Consider the following 17000-nt stretch of genomic DNA (forward strand, 5'->3'; position numbering starts at 1 on the left):
GACACTCCTCCAGTCCTCCTTGCTTGATGCCTTCCTTGTTCAAGCTGCTGGGCCACAGCTTCTTGAGATCTGGCTCTTGTCCACGTTCCTGTAATATCTACCCTCTGATGGTGAGCTGCAGCGAGCAGAGCTGTGCTGTGGACTGGCTGGGCTCCAGGCTTTAGCTGCTGATAAATCTGTCTTGGCATTTGATGGTAACTATAGCTCTCAGATGATGACTATGGTTTTTTTTTTTTTTTTTTGAAGCTGCATGCTACGTTTTCATAGGCTGTTATTACAAAGCAGGACCTAAGACTACAAACAGGAATGAGAGGAATTTTCCATGCTCAGAAGCCCGTTAGCTGTGGTTGTCCTTTTCTGCACTCATTAACGTAGACTCTAAAGATTTTTTAGCAGACTGTGAACTCAAAATCAGAAATGACAGGCTAAGGCACAGGCACCCTCAGGGTGACTTGAATTGGTGGCCTTGGAAAGCAACATTATCAGAAATCTTAGATGGCCTTTGACCTACGATGTCCTTGAAAATATGGATAGTTGTCTAGCATGCATACCCTGGAGGGGAAGAAGGGCCTGATACAGACACAGAGGAAACAAAGATGCAGTGGATTCCAGGAGTGACCAATATTCCTTGCTTTTGATAACTTAAGGTTAATATTTCCAAAAAATGCTCAACTAACCTTATGCTTGAAGATGGACTCCAAAATAAGCGTTTACTTAATTTTTTAGAAATGTAATTTTTATGAAAAGTTTTACAGTAATAAAATTTAATTAATTTTATTTTATTCAGCATTTTAAATCAATGTTACATTTAGGCTAGTTGTAGTGGTACACACATTTGATCCCAGCACCTTGGAAGAAGAAGCAGGCAGATCCCTGTGAGCTGAAGACCAGCCTGATCCAATTAGTAAGTTCCAATTCAGCCAAGGTTGTAAAATGAGACACCATTTAAACAAAAATATATTTTCCCCCTCCGTTAGCAGTTTCATAAAAATGTTTTGAAAATGGGGCCTCTTTAACTCCATTGACCAGGGTATTTCCTGAGGATGGTGTTTTTGTTTGTTCGTTTGTTTGAACTCAGATTCTTGCAAAAAACACTATGCACTTGCAACTGCTGAGACATCTCTTAAGCCCCTAATGGTTCCTCAGAAAATTGGACATAGTACTACTGGAGGATCCAGCAATACCACTCCTGAGCATATACCCAGGAGATGCTCCAACATATAATGACACATGCTCCACTCTGTTTATAGCAACCTTATTTATAATAGCCAGAACCTAGAAAGAACCCAGATGTCCCTTGACAGAGGAATAGATACAGAAAATGTGGTATATTTACACAATGGAGTACTACTCAGCTATTAAAAACAATGTATTTATGAAATTCTTAGACAAATGGATGGACTTGGAGGATATTATCCTGATTGAGGTAACCCAGTCACAAAAGAACACACATGATATGCACTCACTGATAAGTGGATATTATCCCAGAAGCTCAGAATACCCAAGATACAATTTGCAAAACACATGAAACTCAAGAGGAAGGAAGACCAAAGTGTGGATACTTTGCTCCATCTTAGAAGGGGGAACAAAATACCCATGTTAGGAGTTACAGAGACAAAGTGTGAAGCAGAGACCGAAGGAATGACCATTCAGAGACTGTCCCACCTGGGGATCCATCCTATAAACAACCACCAATCCAAGACACTATTGTGGATGCCAACAAGAGCTTGCTGACAGGAGCCTGATATAGCTGTCTCCTGAGAGGCTCTACCAGTGCCTAATAAATACAAAAGTGGATGCTCACAGTCATCCTTTGGACAGAGCACAGAGTCCCCAATGAAGGAGCTAGATAAAGGACCCTAGGAGCTGAAGGGGCTTCCAGCCCCATAGGAGGAACAATATGAACTAACTGGTACCTCCAGAGCTCCCTAGGACTAAATCACCAACCAAAGAAAACACATGGTGGGACTCATGGCTCTAGCTGCATATGTAGCAGAGGATCATCAGTGGGAGGAGAGGAGGCTTTTGGTCCTATGAAGGTTCTATGCCTCAGTATAGGGGACTGCCAGGGCCAGGAAGCAGGAGTGGGTGGGTTGGTTAGCAGGGGGAAGGGGGAGGGGATACAGGGTTTTTGAAGGGGAAACTAGGAAAGGGGATAGCATTTGAAATGTAAATAATGAAAATATCTAATAAAAAGTTGCGTTTAAAATTATCTTGCTCCAATTTTATTGAAGTGTAGGTTAGTAACAGTAGAAGCCAATTTATTCAGATTAAATATTCTAAACACTTAAAATCAAACACAAATAATTACAGAAGAAATAAGCTGTATTGTAAAACCATGAAAATATTTAGACATTCTGGAATATATATTTATATAGATTTAACATATTAAAGTACAATATGCATCTGTGCATTCTTTTTATGTTCTATTTGCACAACAGACACCATGGCCAATGAAACTTGTAGAAGAAAGCCTTTAATTTGGGTTTTACTTACAGATTTAGAGGGTTAGTGTATGATTATCATGAAAGGAAACAGGCAGGCATGGTACTGGTGCAGTAGCTAAGAGCTTTACATCATGATCTAAAGGCAACAGAGAGGAGGGGGAGGGGGCAAGAGAGGAAGAGAGAGGAAGAGAGAGAGGGGTGAGGGGGAGGGAGAGAGAGAGAAAGGGGAGGGGGAGGGAGAGGGAGAAGGGAGAGAGAGAGAGAGGGAGAGAGAGAGAGAGAGAAAGAGAGAGAGAGAGAGAGAGAGAGAGAGAGAGAGAGAGAGAGAGAGAGAGAGAGAGAGAGAGAGGAAGTAGGGAGAGGGAGAAGGAGAGAGAGAGAATGGGCCAGGTGTGGGCTTTTGAAACTTCAAAGCTTACTTCCTGTGACAGTTCCTCAAAAAGGCTATATTAATTCCAAGAAGGCCACAGCTTCTCATCTTTCCCTAAGTGTTCAACTAACTGATGACTAATCATTCAAATATATGCACCTATGGAGGCCAACTCTCACCCAATCCACCACCTACACTATGATTTTAACAATAAGCACACTCTAAAATAGAAACAAGCATCAATGAAGCACACATCTTGCAATATGTATTTACAGTAATCATGTGGCATGGAAATATCTGTGATTGCTATTGGTAAAAAATAATGGAAATTAATTCTATTGTAGATTGTGGCCTATGTGCATAATTTCAGGAAATGATAAAAATCACTTGGGGTTTAGTAAGACTACAGCTAAAACTCAGATTCTGCAGTCTGAGCTTCCTGATCCCTACACAGTCCACGCTATTGTTCGGGGTCTGTGCATCCAGGAAGGCTGCACATGAGCCTGGCACAGCAGAATCTTCTCCAGCTTCAGTCTACATGCTCTGTGACCTCTGGGACTGCTCCAAGTTTTCTTTTTTTCTCTCTTTTTTTCCTTTTTCTTTTTTTTTTAAATCAATCATTCCATTTGTTTACATCTCCAATGATATCCTACTTCCTGGTTACCCCTCCACCAACCCCATCCCACATCTGCCCCCTCCTCCCTTTTGTCTGTATGAGAGTGCTCCCCCACCCACCCACTCTCTCTCATCCCAATGTTCCAGCATCTCCCTACTCTGGGGCATCAAACCTCCCCAGCACCAAGGGCCTCTCCTCCAGTTGCTTTCAGGTAAGACCATCCTCTGCTACATATGTATCTGGAGCCATGGATCCCTCCAGGTATACTCCTTGTTTGGTGGTCTAGACTTTGGGAGAACTGGGTAGTCAGGCCAGACTACGTTGTTCTTCCAATGGGGTTGCAATCCCCCTCTGCTCCTCTGGTCTTTCTGTCAGCTCCCTGAGTTCAGTCTGACAGTTGGCTTCACTGCTCTGAGATTTCTATTCAATGCACTTGGGGACAAACTTAGACCTATGCAGTCTGAAGGCCACCCAGGGAGCAATGACCTCCATGGACAGTTTTATCACTTCTCTGAAGTTTGGAGGCACCTTGACAATGACAGCAAAAGCAGGAACAAGAATTTGGTAAAAGCTGCACCATTTTCTTGGGAACAATAAGAAAGGACTCAGTGACTAAAAAAACAATAGTGCTGACTCAGGACTATTCACATCTGCATTCTTAACTGTAAATATTAGGCGACACAAACCCAAGGAGATTTAACATTAAATAATTATTTAAATTGCCTTCTAAAATTTTCATCTATTGAACACATCTCTGTGAAAAAATTATACTGTTAGAAATTGACGATAATTTACCAGCAAAGTCCCTTTAAGAAGGAAATTTATCTCAGTCTTACAGCTGAAGAAAAGAAATTATTCTTTAGTTATGTTCAATGCAATGTTTTCTTTGAATTAATTTGGATGTAGCTTCTACTGCTAAATGTAAATGTTTCTATGATACAAAGTTGCCTTTAAAATGACCACTCAGACATGTATGTTATGGTTGCATAATTGGTGTGGTGTGGTGTATGTGTGTGTGTGTGTGTGTGTGTGTGTGTGTATGTGTAGAAACTTTGACTCTCTTGCCTACCATTGGGATCCATTTCCTCCTGTTGGGTCACTTCATCCAGCCTTGATATGAGGGTTTGTGCCTAGCCTTACTGTAATTTCTACGCCATGTTTAGTTAAGATTCTCACGTGCCTGGTCTTTTCTTTTGGGGAGGAAACTAAGGAGGAGTTGTGGATCTAGGGGACAGGAGGGAGGGTGAAAGGGTGGGGACTGGGAGGAGAAGAGGTAGGAGAAAACTGTATTCAGAATGTAATGTAAGCAATAAATAAAAGTAAAAATAAGTATTAAAAATTAATGAAGTGACCACTCATGTTTTACTAAACTACAGCATGTCATGTGTGACTCTCAGTTCCACTCTATGTTATTCCACCTTAATCAACAATCTGTTATCTTTAAGAGCCACTATTAAACATTTGGAAGTAGACAGGCTCTATAAATTGTGAATCACATACACTGACATATGTAATTTTACTTTCATCACCACAGTCATCAAAGAGATCATTGAAAAATATTATCACTGTAATTTAAGAAAGCAAGCCAAAGCTCTAGCCATGTGGTAATCTTGTTCCTGAGGTGATTCAGGGTAAGGAGATTTATTTATTTACTTATTTATTTATATTTCAGGATTGTTAATGTTAGAAGGATCCTACCAGTTCACTAAATGTCATTTAACAATTCTTCCATTTGAGATAATTTGAAGATCTCTTCCTGTCTAAAAATAGTGGATCAGAGTCAATTCCTCCTGCATGTCTTAGCCGGCCATTTTATTTATGACTCTGGGGTCTGAGGTGCAAAGACTTTGGTATGTTGTACAAATGATGCAGCTTGAAGAAATCACATCTATGATTTCTCTCTGTTCCATTATTTTTCTCACCTATGAAAACGGTATTTATTTCTGAGAGGAAAAGAACAATTATTAATGCCTGTAGAGTATTTCATGAAATGAACAACAACAAAAAACACCCCAAAACAGAAAAAAAAATCAACTCTATATTCAAACCCAAGAAGAGTAAATTTTGTTTTTTCTGTTGAAACTGTTAGGTGGTTGTATTTTCAGGTTATTTCTCATTTCCCTTTATTGTGGATTTTTTTTTTTTTTAATTAGCGACGTGAAAGTTACTAGGGAATAATTTTGGTTCTAGTTCTGGGAGAAACACACACATTTTTTTTTCTTTTCTGGGACCAGGAATGCATGAAACCAATGTAATGGTTTATGTTTCCATGAAAAAAAAAATCACCTTTCTTCAAAATCTGAAAATCCTTGCAGAGTTCTGACTCACCTGGCCCACTGGGAGGGCAGTGGAGAGGATGGCATCACACTGAGAAGTAGGCATAATTGAGCACGACTGAAGCTTTAGAAGAGGGACTGCTTGGGTGGAAAGGGAAGCATTAAAAAGAAACACAATGAAAGTACAAAGTCTCCCTAAACAAATTGGATAATAAAATAATATGGCCTAATGGCTCCAGGCTCAGAAACAGACCGAATATCCCAACATGATTAATTCGGATCCTGGCATTGTGATTAGCACACCCTATGTGTGTGCATGCACATTGTGATTAGCACACCCTGTGTGTGTGTGTATGCACAGATCACCCACTGTGTCCCAAGTGTGTGAGACTCCGTAGCTCCAGAGGAACAAGTTCAGAAGGTGACGACATACTTAATGGGCGTATTTCACTTTCCAGGTAGGGGTTTGCTATCTTAATTTTCTGTTCACGGTTACTACCTGTTCCTGTCTACTTTGCTATTGAAATCGCAGGAACTGAAAATTGAGACACTTGATGGAAGTCATTGGCTGACTAAGCAGGACTGGATATCACAGGTGTATTCGGCCATCTCTAGGTTTGAATTCTGAGAGCTTGCTGTAGACCCTTCCTGGATAGGTTCTTACTTTATGGCTTTGCAGGGGTCCAACTCAGCTCTTGGTGTATTGGTTACTTTATTTCTTCTTTGGTACTACAGAGATATAGCTTCTCTCTGATACCTGCAAGCTCAAGTGGGTTGTGATAAAGACATCCATGCTCTACCTTTATATTCTCACACAATCTGAAACACTTGGCAAGAGAAAATCACAGGAGCAGAGGACATGGTGTAGAAGGGGTAAATCTTCATCTGGGTATTACTGATAGTTTCTTGTCCTCTTGGTATCCCCACTTCTTCCCTGTGGTCCCTCAGCTTTCCAAAGTAGTTTTTTTTTTTTTATGTTTGTTTTTGTTTTTTTGAGACAGTGTTTCTTTGTAAAGTCTTTATTGTCTTAGAACTAGCTCTGTAGACCAGGCTGGTCTTGATCTCAGAGATCTGCCTACCTCTTGAGTGCTGGGATTAAAGATGAGCCTCACCACCACCTAACAAAGTACTTAATGTTTGAGCATTTCTTCTTCCTCCTCCTCTGTGAGGAGCCGCCCTCACATTTGCCATTATAAGATGGCCCTGACAGCTGTGTTCTAAGTGGTAAACATAATCTGCACACGTGCAGGGGCAGTTTTCCCGCCATGTGTTCTGCCTTTCCCGTGATGACAACTGGGCCGATGGGCTGCAGCCAATCAGGGAGTAACACGTCCTAGGTGGAGGATAATTCTCCTTAAAAGGGACGGGGTTCTGGCACTCCCTCTCTTCGTCTCTTGCTCTCTTGCTCTTGCTCCTGGAGATGTAAGCAATAAAGCTTTTGCCGCAGAAGATTCTGGTTTGTTGCGTTCTTCCTGGCCGGTCGCGAGAATGCGTGTAAGAGTTGGTGCCGAAACCCGGGAACTTCTTGCGCGCGCTCAACTGGCCAGGAAGAACGACGCTGCTACAGGATCCTTCTGCACACATTTATTCAGTCCTGTTTCTTCTTTCTCCATATATCTCCCTTGTTTATATCTCCCCTGTTTATATATCTCCCTTGTTTTTATATCTCCCTTGTTTATATATCTTCCTTGTTTTTATATCTCCCTTGTTTTTATATCTCCCTTGTTTTTATATCTCCCCCGAACCCTGGGCCTCTCACTCTTTTATACTCTCAGTTCCCATCCACGCACAGCAGGCCACTCCACCTCACCAGGCACGCAGCTTCAGCTAATCAGGGCAGCAGGGGCATATCTCCATCAAATTAGATTCACCGGTATCCTGGTGCACCTGCGCAGCACTCAAGATGTTTGTGTCTTATATGAGGAAGTCAGGTGAAAGTCATATGACTTAGCTGCAGTCCCTGGCGCCTTTGGGACTGCCGCCACACCCGCTCCCCACAATTCCCCCTTTTTTCTTTTTTGGCAGAGAGAATGTCTGTAGATAGCCCCCCGCAGCCATGCCCCTTACCCGTCCTTGGGTGACAAACAGCATTGGTTTGATCCCTGTCTTAGGTTGGTGACATGCCCAGGGAGTCTTATCACTGACTACCTCTCTATCATGCCAAGCCACTCCTGGGGAGATTGTGTTTTGCTTGCGGCAGGTGCATCAAAAGGCCAGGATGTTAATTAACCTATGGCCAGATCTTAATTGCTGCAAGCAAGCCTCATGGGTGAAGGTAGAGGTCTGATCCCCAGTGTGCAAGCATAGGGGCCCTACACAAAACCATCCCTTAGGCTCATCACCCAGAGAGGTCTTGGCCAGCTCCCGTGTCATTTTTCCTGGGGGAAGGGAACTAGGACACTGACCCTTCATGCAATCAGACGTGCCTTCCACAGGATGCCAACAGCAAGCTATCCTCTGTGCAGTGCTTAGCCTCGCACCCCACGGCATAACGCAGCATAATTTCTTTTAGAGCGGCAAACCGAATCTGAGGAGATTGTCCTGCCTCCACTGCAGCAAAAGCCTACGCTACCATGGCGAAAGTGCGGGCCGCACACTCTGCACCTAACACATGTGCCAAACACAAAACACACACACACTATAACAAGCACACATCCCAGGGCTCTCATCCCCGCTCATCTTCCCTGAAGCAAGGGATAGATGGCCAGCGGGGCTATCTCTTTAAGGGGAATTCAGGGATCAAAAAGCGTGGAAAGAATATCATGTCGAGCTGGTATCGGCTTCTGGAGTACCGAAAGGATCTCCCATCTCGGCTCCATTGTTTGTGCTTGTGGGAATATCCACCACATCCACAGGGGCAACTGGATCAGGAGCCTCATTCTTGCAGCGTCTCACCAATCTCTCCGGCACCCAAAGAGGTTCCCTCTGGTCCTGTGGAAACACACAAACAGACCCTCTCGCCCACGTCAACACCTGATCTACTCGATCCCCAGGGGGGATGGACACAATACCTCGTGGTGATGAGACCATAACCTCAATCACCTGTGTGTCCATCTGGGGAGTCAATACGCCAAATCTCCGGACAGAAGGTCCACCTACAGGTGGCTGCTGAGGAGGCATAGGGAGAGGACGCAGAAGCTAATTCGCCTTCCTCCTCCGCCTCAGCTCTTTTATTTTGTCCTTTCTGTCCACCTGATAACACTGTGTCTCCTTTCTTTTTCCTTTTTCTTTTTAAGCCCTTCTCCTCTTCCGACATATTTTCTTGTTGCTCTATAAGGATTTTCTGACCTGTCTTGACTGTCTCTCGATTCAAACAGTAACAGAGTCCATATATCAGAACAAACAAGACCAAAACTACCAGACCTACCCACAAAGGGTCAATGGGAGAAAAAAACATAACTACACAGCGAGGATCTATTGATCACTACACTGAGGTTATCATAGTTCCTTAATCTGTCCTGAAACCGGGAACCTTAACTTATCCCAAAACCAGGAACCTTAACTTGTCCCAAAGCCTGCTTCCTGGCAACTTTATATTCGCCTCTATTTTATCCGAGGTCCTTCCCAAACTCCTGGGTTACTTTGTGCCTACTTCCTGGCAACTTTATGCTCACCTCTACTTTATCCGAGGTCCTTTCCAAACTCCTGGGGTCGCAAGTTTCACTCACCGTGAACTTACCCTGCCGGCAACCACTAACTGCTGAAAGTTCTGAACTCGGTGGGGGAGTCGGTTCCCCGTACGGGCCACCAATTGTCGCGCCCGCTCTCGACCAGCAAGAACGACGCGACCACCAGTCCTTCTAACAGCAGTTTATTCAGTCTTCATCTTTCTTCTTTCTCTTCATCAGTACCGTTCCCCAGCTGAAGAGTTCTGAATCCACACCAGATCCTTCTCAACAGTCTGTTTTACGGGAACCTTTATTAACCGCTCCTTCCCAGTGATGCAGTTCTGAATCCTCCCTGTAGCAGGGGGTCTTCGCTCTTGCCTGAAGATGTTTCTTTTCCCGGGTTTCGGCACCACTTGTTGCGCGCGCTCAACTGGCCAGGAAGAACGACGCTGCTACAGGATCCTTCTGCACACATTTATTCAGTCCTGTTTCTTCTTTCTCCATATATCTCCCTTGTTTATATCTCCCCTGTTTATATATCTCCCTTGTTTTTATATCTCCCTTGTTTATATATCTTCCTTGTTTTTATATCTCCCTTGTTTTTATATCTCCCTTGTTTTTATATCTCCCCCGAACCCTGGGCCTCTCACTCTTTTATACTCTCAGTTCCCATCCACGCACAGCAGGCCACGCCACCTCACCAGGCACGCAGCTTCAGCTAATCAGGGCAGCAGGGGCATATCTCCATCAAATTGGATTCACCGGTATCCTGGTGCACCTGCGCAGCACTCAAGATGTTTGTGTCTTATATGAGGAAGTCAGGTGAAAGTCATATGACTTAGCTGCAGTCCCTGGCGCCTTTGGGACTGCCGCCACATCCGCTCCCCACACTCCTCTTCCTCCTCCTCCTCTTCTTCTCCTTCTTCTTCTGAAGTTCATTCATTGACTTCTTTATTTTTACTAAAATATTATTTAAGATGAGTCTTTTTCTTTTAAATATCCTTTAAAGTTAAGACCAGAGCACTAGCGATCATTTCTATGAATGGTCCTTCCTTTGGAATAAGACAGTATGAACCCTATTTTAATTTTACATGATCCCACAGGTAAGAGACTTTGGACATTTAAATGCTATAATTTTTTAAGACTGAAGGAATTTTTAAAAGTTGGACTTTGTTTTCTATTTTGATATTCACGTGACCTTGGAGTTCAAAGAACTTGGTTATGATTTAAATGTAATGCCTTTATGTGTTAAGGTGACAAGGCATGGAATACCCTACTTAGGTTCAGCTTAGCTTCAACTGTCAACTTTAACATAGCCCGGAATCACATGAGAAAGAAGTCTCATTTGAGGGATCGCCCAATTGGCCCTTGGGGATGTCTGTATAGGGGATTATTGTGATTGATGTAGGAGGGCTCAGTCCACTATTCTGTTCCCTGATCAGTGGTCTTGAGCTATGTAAGAAAAACTAAGTATGGGCACATTAGACCCATTAAGCAGCATTTCTCTACGGTTTTCTGCTTCAAATTTTTGCTTGCTTTCTGTTCTCACTTTTCTCAATGATAGACTGTGACATGGTGGTGTAAACTAAAGATATCTCTTCCTCCCCCACAAAACAGAATAAAACAAGTAGATTCCCAGAGCACTATGAGTTGCTGAGCCATCAATACAGTTCTCAAAGCACAAAGGTTCTGCTTTGGAAAAAGTATATAAGGCTCACACATCACTGATACTGCTATACTGACCATTTTTGTAACAATGACTCCCTTAATCCACCAAGTAAACCATTGGGGATAATTAGATCATAATCTACTATCTTCATTTCAACAAAAACCTTTCACCTTGCTCCCAATGAAACTTTAAGCTTCTTTATTTCAACTGCTTGAATGTTGAAAGATTGGTATTAATTGTATTCTCTGTGTTAGGCACTGGCTTAGATGCTGGGGAAAAAGTCATGGATGAGATACAGCTTTTGTTCTTCCTGCACTGCAGGCTAGTGTGGATGAATCAAAAACCAATAGGTCCCATGAGTCAGGAGGGTAAGTACTCTGAGTTGGTGACATCAATACAGAGAGAACATCCTTAGTTCTCTCTATGTCAAAAGGATGCCCAGGACTTTCCTATTCGAAGAACTTCTACTCTAGTCAGATACTGTTTTCACTTTTTTCTACAGATTTCCCTCACCCCCAGGATGTTGCCTGTTTCTCTCATCTTATTGGTTGTAAAAATCGGCATGTTTGTGTTCTCCCAGTTTCATATGTTGAAATAATAACCCCCAACTGTTAAGACCTAGGTAGCTGCTACCTTTCTGACATTACTATAGTCATTCTGTTTTATGCCTGTAGCCAGCCATCTTACTTTGTTACAGAGGACCTTTCTCATGCCTGAGTTAACAATCATATATCCTATTAGGTTCTGTGCTTTGGTGTTTTTGGAAATTCCCCAGACCCTTACCCTCTTTTAGAGCCAATTACAACAATGTAAGTTAGAACTGCTTTGTATAGTTAGCTACAATAAGCTTGGACCTGAACCAACATCCAATACTACCGGGCAGCACTTCCTGAACCTATGTTTGAGCTTTTAAGATTGCTGAGCTTTGTGGGTTTTGCCTTTATAAGCTTCCCCTGGGAAACAGTCAGGGTCACAGTCTCAGCTCCCAAGTCCGACCTGTATCCCTGATCAATCAGTCCTGGGGTGTGTGTTCAATAAGCAATCCCTGCTTGACTGAGTGATGTGTGGGGTGATTCCTGGACCCCCAACACCAACATAATGTGATCAGGCCATGAAACTGTAGAGGAGGAGCCCGTATGTTTAGAATTAGTGTCTTCATAAAAGAGACTCCAGAGAGACAGCTGTCTTTCCTATGTGAGGGCAACATGAACAGATGCCATCTGTGAACTAGAAAGCAGTTCCTTACACTGAACCTGTCAGCACTTTGATCATGGAACTTATACTCTTCCGGTGTGTAGGTAGTATCTGTTGTTTATAAACATTCAAGTTTATGATATTTTATTACAACATCCCACGCAGACCAATGTACTGCTCCATTTATTGTCTCTACCATCCATGTTTATTCCAATTCTAACTATGACTAGAGCGTATCATGGAAGAATGCCATATAAAGACCAAATACATAATTTTCCCTCAGTGTTTTTTCTGAGTTTGTGGGACCCTCAGTATTGCTGATTATCCCTAGTCCACTGGTCAGATCTTTGAGCAGCAGTTTAATGTGTTTTACACTTGGCTTTATCTCCATACATTCTCAAGATGTAAATCATCCCCAGCCTCAACTCTTCTGAGTTTCATCTCTCACTTTAAACTGAGCATATCCTTCTACATATTCTGCAAAACCTTCAACCAGGGCAAAAACATAAATTCATTTTATTTTGTCTGTTAAAATTTCAAAAAGTATATCTTTCATATGACAGGGTATCTTCAAAAAGTATTTATTGGCTCACCATTGCCCACTAAATTACACACAAGGTGTCTAGAGTATGCTCAAGGCTCTCCATGATATATTTCAAGCTATATTTCAAGTCCTTTCTCTTTCATTGCTTCTCATCACATAATCTGTTCTAAAGACCACGTAAAAGGACTTTGAAATTTTACACGTGTCCACACTTTCCTTCTTCCACTCTTTCGCTCCTACTTGTTTGTTTATATTGGAGCCTACCTAATTCTCCATTCTTCTGTCATAATGATTCCCTCTTACAGAATTTTCTCAATAGTCTCCATGAAATTGTCCTCCCCCCTTCTCTCCTCTCCAAAGAGAAATATTGCCTTTTCTTTTGAAATGCTGCATTATATTATTTTCTCTATCTCTTTATGAAATGCACCCATGCTTGAATATATGTATGTATATATTGCAAATGTACATAATACAAATATAGACATGCACATGTGCATGCACACACATATAAAATACACATAAAAACTTTTATAATATTTTGGGGACTATACCTACACAAGTTGCAGATATTTCTTCAAAAATATTTGTGGAGCTTCATTTACCTCTTTAAATCCTCCTAATGTCTTTTACCCTTTATTTATTTATGCACTTTATGTCCTAATATCTCCCTGTTTCCTTGAGCCCCCTCTCACAGCGCCTCCTCAATTCCTTTCCTTTTCTACTCTGAGAAAGGGAGGTACCCTTAGCTATCACCCCAGCCTGGCACATCAAGTCTCTGCAGGACTAGATGTATCCTCTCCCACTAAGGCCAGACAAGGCAGTCCACTTAGAGGAATGGATCCACAGACAGGCAACAGATTTAGGGATATCCCTACTCCAGTTGTTGGAGGACCTGCATGAAGACCAAACTGCACATCTGCTATCTATGTATGGGGAATCTAGTTCCAGCTCATGTTAGCTCTTTGATAGGTGGTTCAGTCTCTGAGAGTCCCCAAGGGTCCAGGTTAGTTGACTCTGTTGTTCTTCCTGTGGAGTCCCATCCTTCTTAGGAGAAATTTATGAAGTTTTCTATAACATTTTGAGGGCTCTATCTAGATGGTTTGCATATATGCATTCAAAAATATTTGTGGAGTTGCATTCACCTCTTGAAATCCTCCTAGTTTCTTATATCTGTTCTTAATTCTGTTTTGATTGAGATATATTTTAATCTACGTAACTTGAATTTAAAAATAAAATTTTATAAGACAAATTTGAGGGTCAAATCTGTGGTTGATAATCATATGTTTAGTGACAAAATGAATGTCCAAAAAAATCAGGTTGAATTTTAATGAAAACCATGGTTAGAATATAGATCTTCAACACACCACTGATCAAGAATTGAGTAAAGAGATATGAATGTGTAGTGCCTATGTAGAGAGTGCTTGAGGATTTAACTTATGAAATCTAAGTTAATAGAATCAGTTGTTCAGCTTTTCTCTTTATTAGAAGTCAAACTTGGGGAAATCACTGGATTTCTTAACATTTTTACTTCCATAAATTAAATACTGTTGAACACATGCTTCTGGAAGTTTCTGTGATAAAATATTTTTCAACAAAGGAGATTTTTGTGTTAACATCTTTCCTCCCTAACCTTGCTCACTCCATCAGGCATCATTATCTAGATCAAAATTTTATATTGACCTGGACAGAAACACTGAGGGGATCAGCCACTGACCCTGAGGTGAGGTTGTTGGAACTCAGGAAATCCTGTTCTTTGCTCTTGCTTTTATAGTTCTACTGCTTTTTATACAATTAGATCGTCTTCAAGAATAAGGAGTGAGGGTTTTAATATCTCAGCATTAGTACCTGGCATTCCCCTACACTGGGGCATTGAGCCTTCACAGGACCAAGGGCCTCTCCTCCCATTGATGCCCAACAAGGCCATCTTGTGCTGCATTTGCGGCTGGAACCAAGGGTAGCTCCATGTGTACTCTTTGGTTGGTGGTTTAGTCCCTGAAAAATATGGAATGCTTCATGAATTTGCATGTCACCCTTGAGCAGGGGCCATGCTAATCTTCTCTGTGTCATTCCAATTTTAGTATATGTGCTGTCGAAGCAAGCACCTCAGCCCTATTCTTAACATCGAATCTGCCTTTCTGGTACTACCTCAGTAAACATGTGTTTATTCTTGCCAGTAGCCAAGCTAGTTGATGCCAGTGTTGGAACGTAGAGCAAATGCTGCTCAGACTCATATTTATGTGCTACTCCTTCCTTCCTGGTCACAGACATATTAAATGTCTCTAAACATTTCTGCCTTTGGATTTAAGTAAACATTTTCTCATTTATTCAATGTGTATGTTATATTTTTCTCAGAATGCTTAAATTAACTAGAAATAAATCAAAGAACAAATGACCAGCTGTACTGGGTATGGTCCAATAGAAAAATTGCTATGTACCTGTAGAATGTCCAGGAGCCTGATGTTCATATAAGCATTTCTTTCTTTGTAACCTTTGAGAAGTGGCTAGGCCATCATTCTTCTTGCCCCTCCCTTTCTCTGACTTCTTTTGTAACCCTCTCTTCAAATTTTTATGGGATCGTTTCTATAAATAGATATAATTCTGGGAAAGCATTGGAGGGAAGAATAGGAACCTGAGCTGATCTAGTTCTCATCTGTATCAGAATCTTCTAAACATTTGTTGAATAAAACTTTGTAAAAGGTTGGGAACTTTCATTTACTGGATGGAAAAAATGCTGCACATGCACTTTAGGTCTCTAAGCACTTCCTCGGGCTGTCATGATAGATGAAGGATGCAAGGTAGTGGGAACAGTCACAACTCCCCTATGCCGTATTAGAAAGAATCATACCATGGTACTACACAGGTTTATATGTTCAACACAGTAACCATAATAAACTATTGTTTCAAAGTGTCATGTATTGTGGGCTTACTTACGCAATTATCATTTGTTTTCATATTACTATTTCCCTATCTTTTGCTATAGTACTAACCTAGTACTTTATAGCTATTTTCTGTACAAATTCAATTACTTTGAACTGGTGGACCTGCCTCCAAGCTGCCTAAAAGGCTCTTAACATTTACGGGTCTAAGACCTTTCTGAGAATCCATTGAGACTGGAGAACTTCTTTGAAAATGTACTTAGACCCATCTTTATATAAGTACGTGAACGTTCTGTATGAACTTCAGGAGGGCTCAGGAGTCCCTGCAATATGTGGGCTACTAAAAGCACACACACTTGAAGTTTGCATGTCTATTTCATCTATCAATACATTTCCTCTCTCATGCCTTTGAATATGGATGAAGCCTGGCATACTTGGGATACAACCTAGAACTTCCACCTCATACCAGTCACAATGGCTGAGATCAAAAACTCAGGTGACAGCAGATGCTGGCAAGAATGTGAAGAAAGAGGAACACTCCTCCATTGCTGGTGGGACTGCAAGCTGGTACAACTACTCTGAAAATCAGTCTGATGGTTCCTCAGAAAACTGGACTTAGTATTACCTGAGGACCCAGCTATACCACTCTGGGTCATATGCCCAAAAGATGCTCCAACATATAACAAGGACACACATGCTTCACTATGTTTATAGCAGTCTTATTTATAATAGCCAGAAGCTGGAAAGAACCTAGATGTCATTTAACAGAGGAATGGATGCAGAAATGTGGTGCATTTACACAATGGAGTATTACTCAGCTATTAAAAACAATGAATTCATGAAATTCTTAGGCAAGTGGATGGAACTAGAAAATATCATCCTGAGTGGGGTAACCCAGTCAGAAAAGAACACACTCACTGATATTAGCCCAAAGCTTGGAATACCCAAAATACAATTCACAGACCACATGAAACTCAAGAAGAAGGAAGACCAAAGTGTGGATGCTTCAGTCCTTCTTAGAAAGGGGAACAAAATATGGGAGGAAATACAGAGACAAAGCGTGGAGCAGAGACTGTAGGAAAGACCATCCAGAGACTGCCCCACCTAGGGATCCATTCCCATATACAGACACCAAACCCAGACACTATTGTGGATGCCATGAAGTGCTTGCTGACAGAAGCCTGATATAGCAGTCTCCAGATCATGTTTGGAAGTTATTTACATATTGTAGATCATATCTACATATGAATTCATCTGTGACCCAATGCAAATGAACTTGTCAACAAAACTCCAAAAGCAAACCAAACTAACCAGATAAAACATACTGAAAAAATAAAGTTGAAGGAAGAAAGATTGACTTGGGTTTACACTTTTAGAGATACCAACCAGTTCAAGTTGGA

General features: G+C 41.6%; 1 non-coding gene across 1 annotated transcript; it reads right to left on the reverse strand.

Moving 5' to 3' along the window:
* Positions 1-14719: 14719 nt before the first annotated feature.
* Positions 14720-14826, reverse strand: Gm23452. The gene has a single exon (XR_003954265.1). It is a non-coding gene; the product is annotated as a U6 spliceosomal RNA (small nuclear RNA).
* Positions 14827-17000: the final 2174 nt, after the last annotated feature.

Source organism: Mus musculus, chromosome 2 (genome assembly GCF_000001635.26).
Source record: "Mus musculus strain C57BL/6J chromosome 2, GRCm38.p6 C57BL/6J".
Classification (NCBI taxonomy): domain Eukaryota; kingdom Metazoa; phylum Chordata; class Mammalia; order Rodentia; family Muridae; genus Mus; species Mus musculus.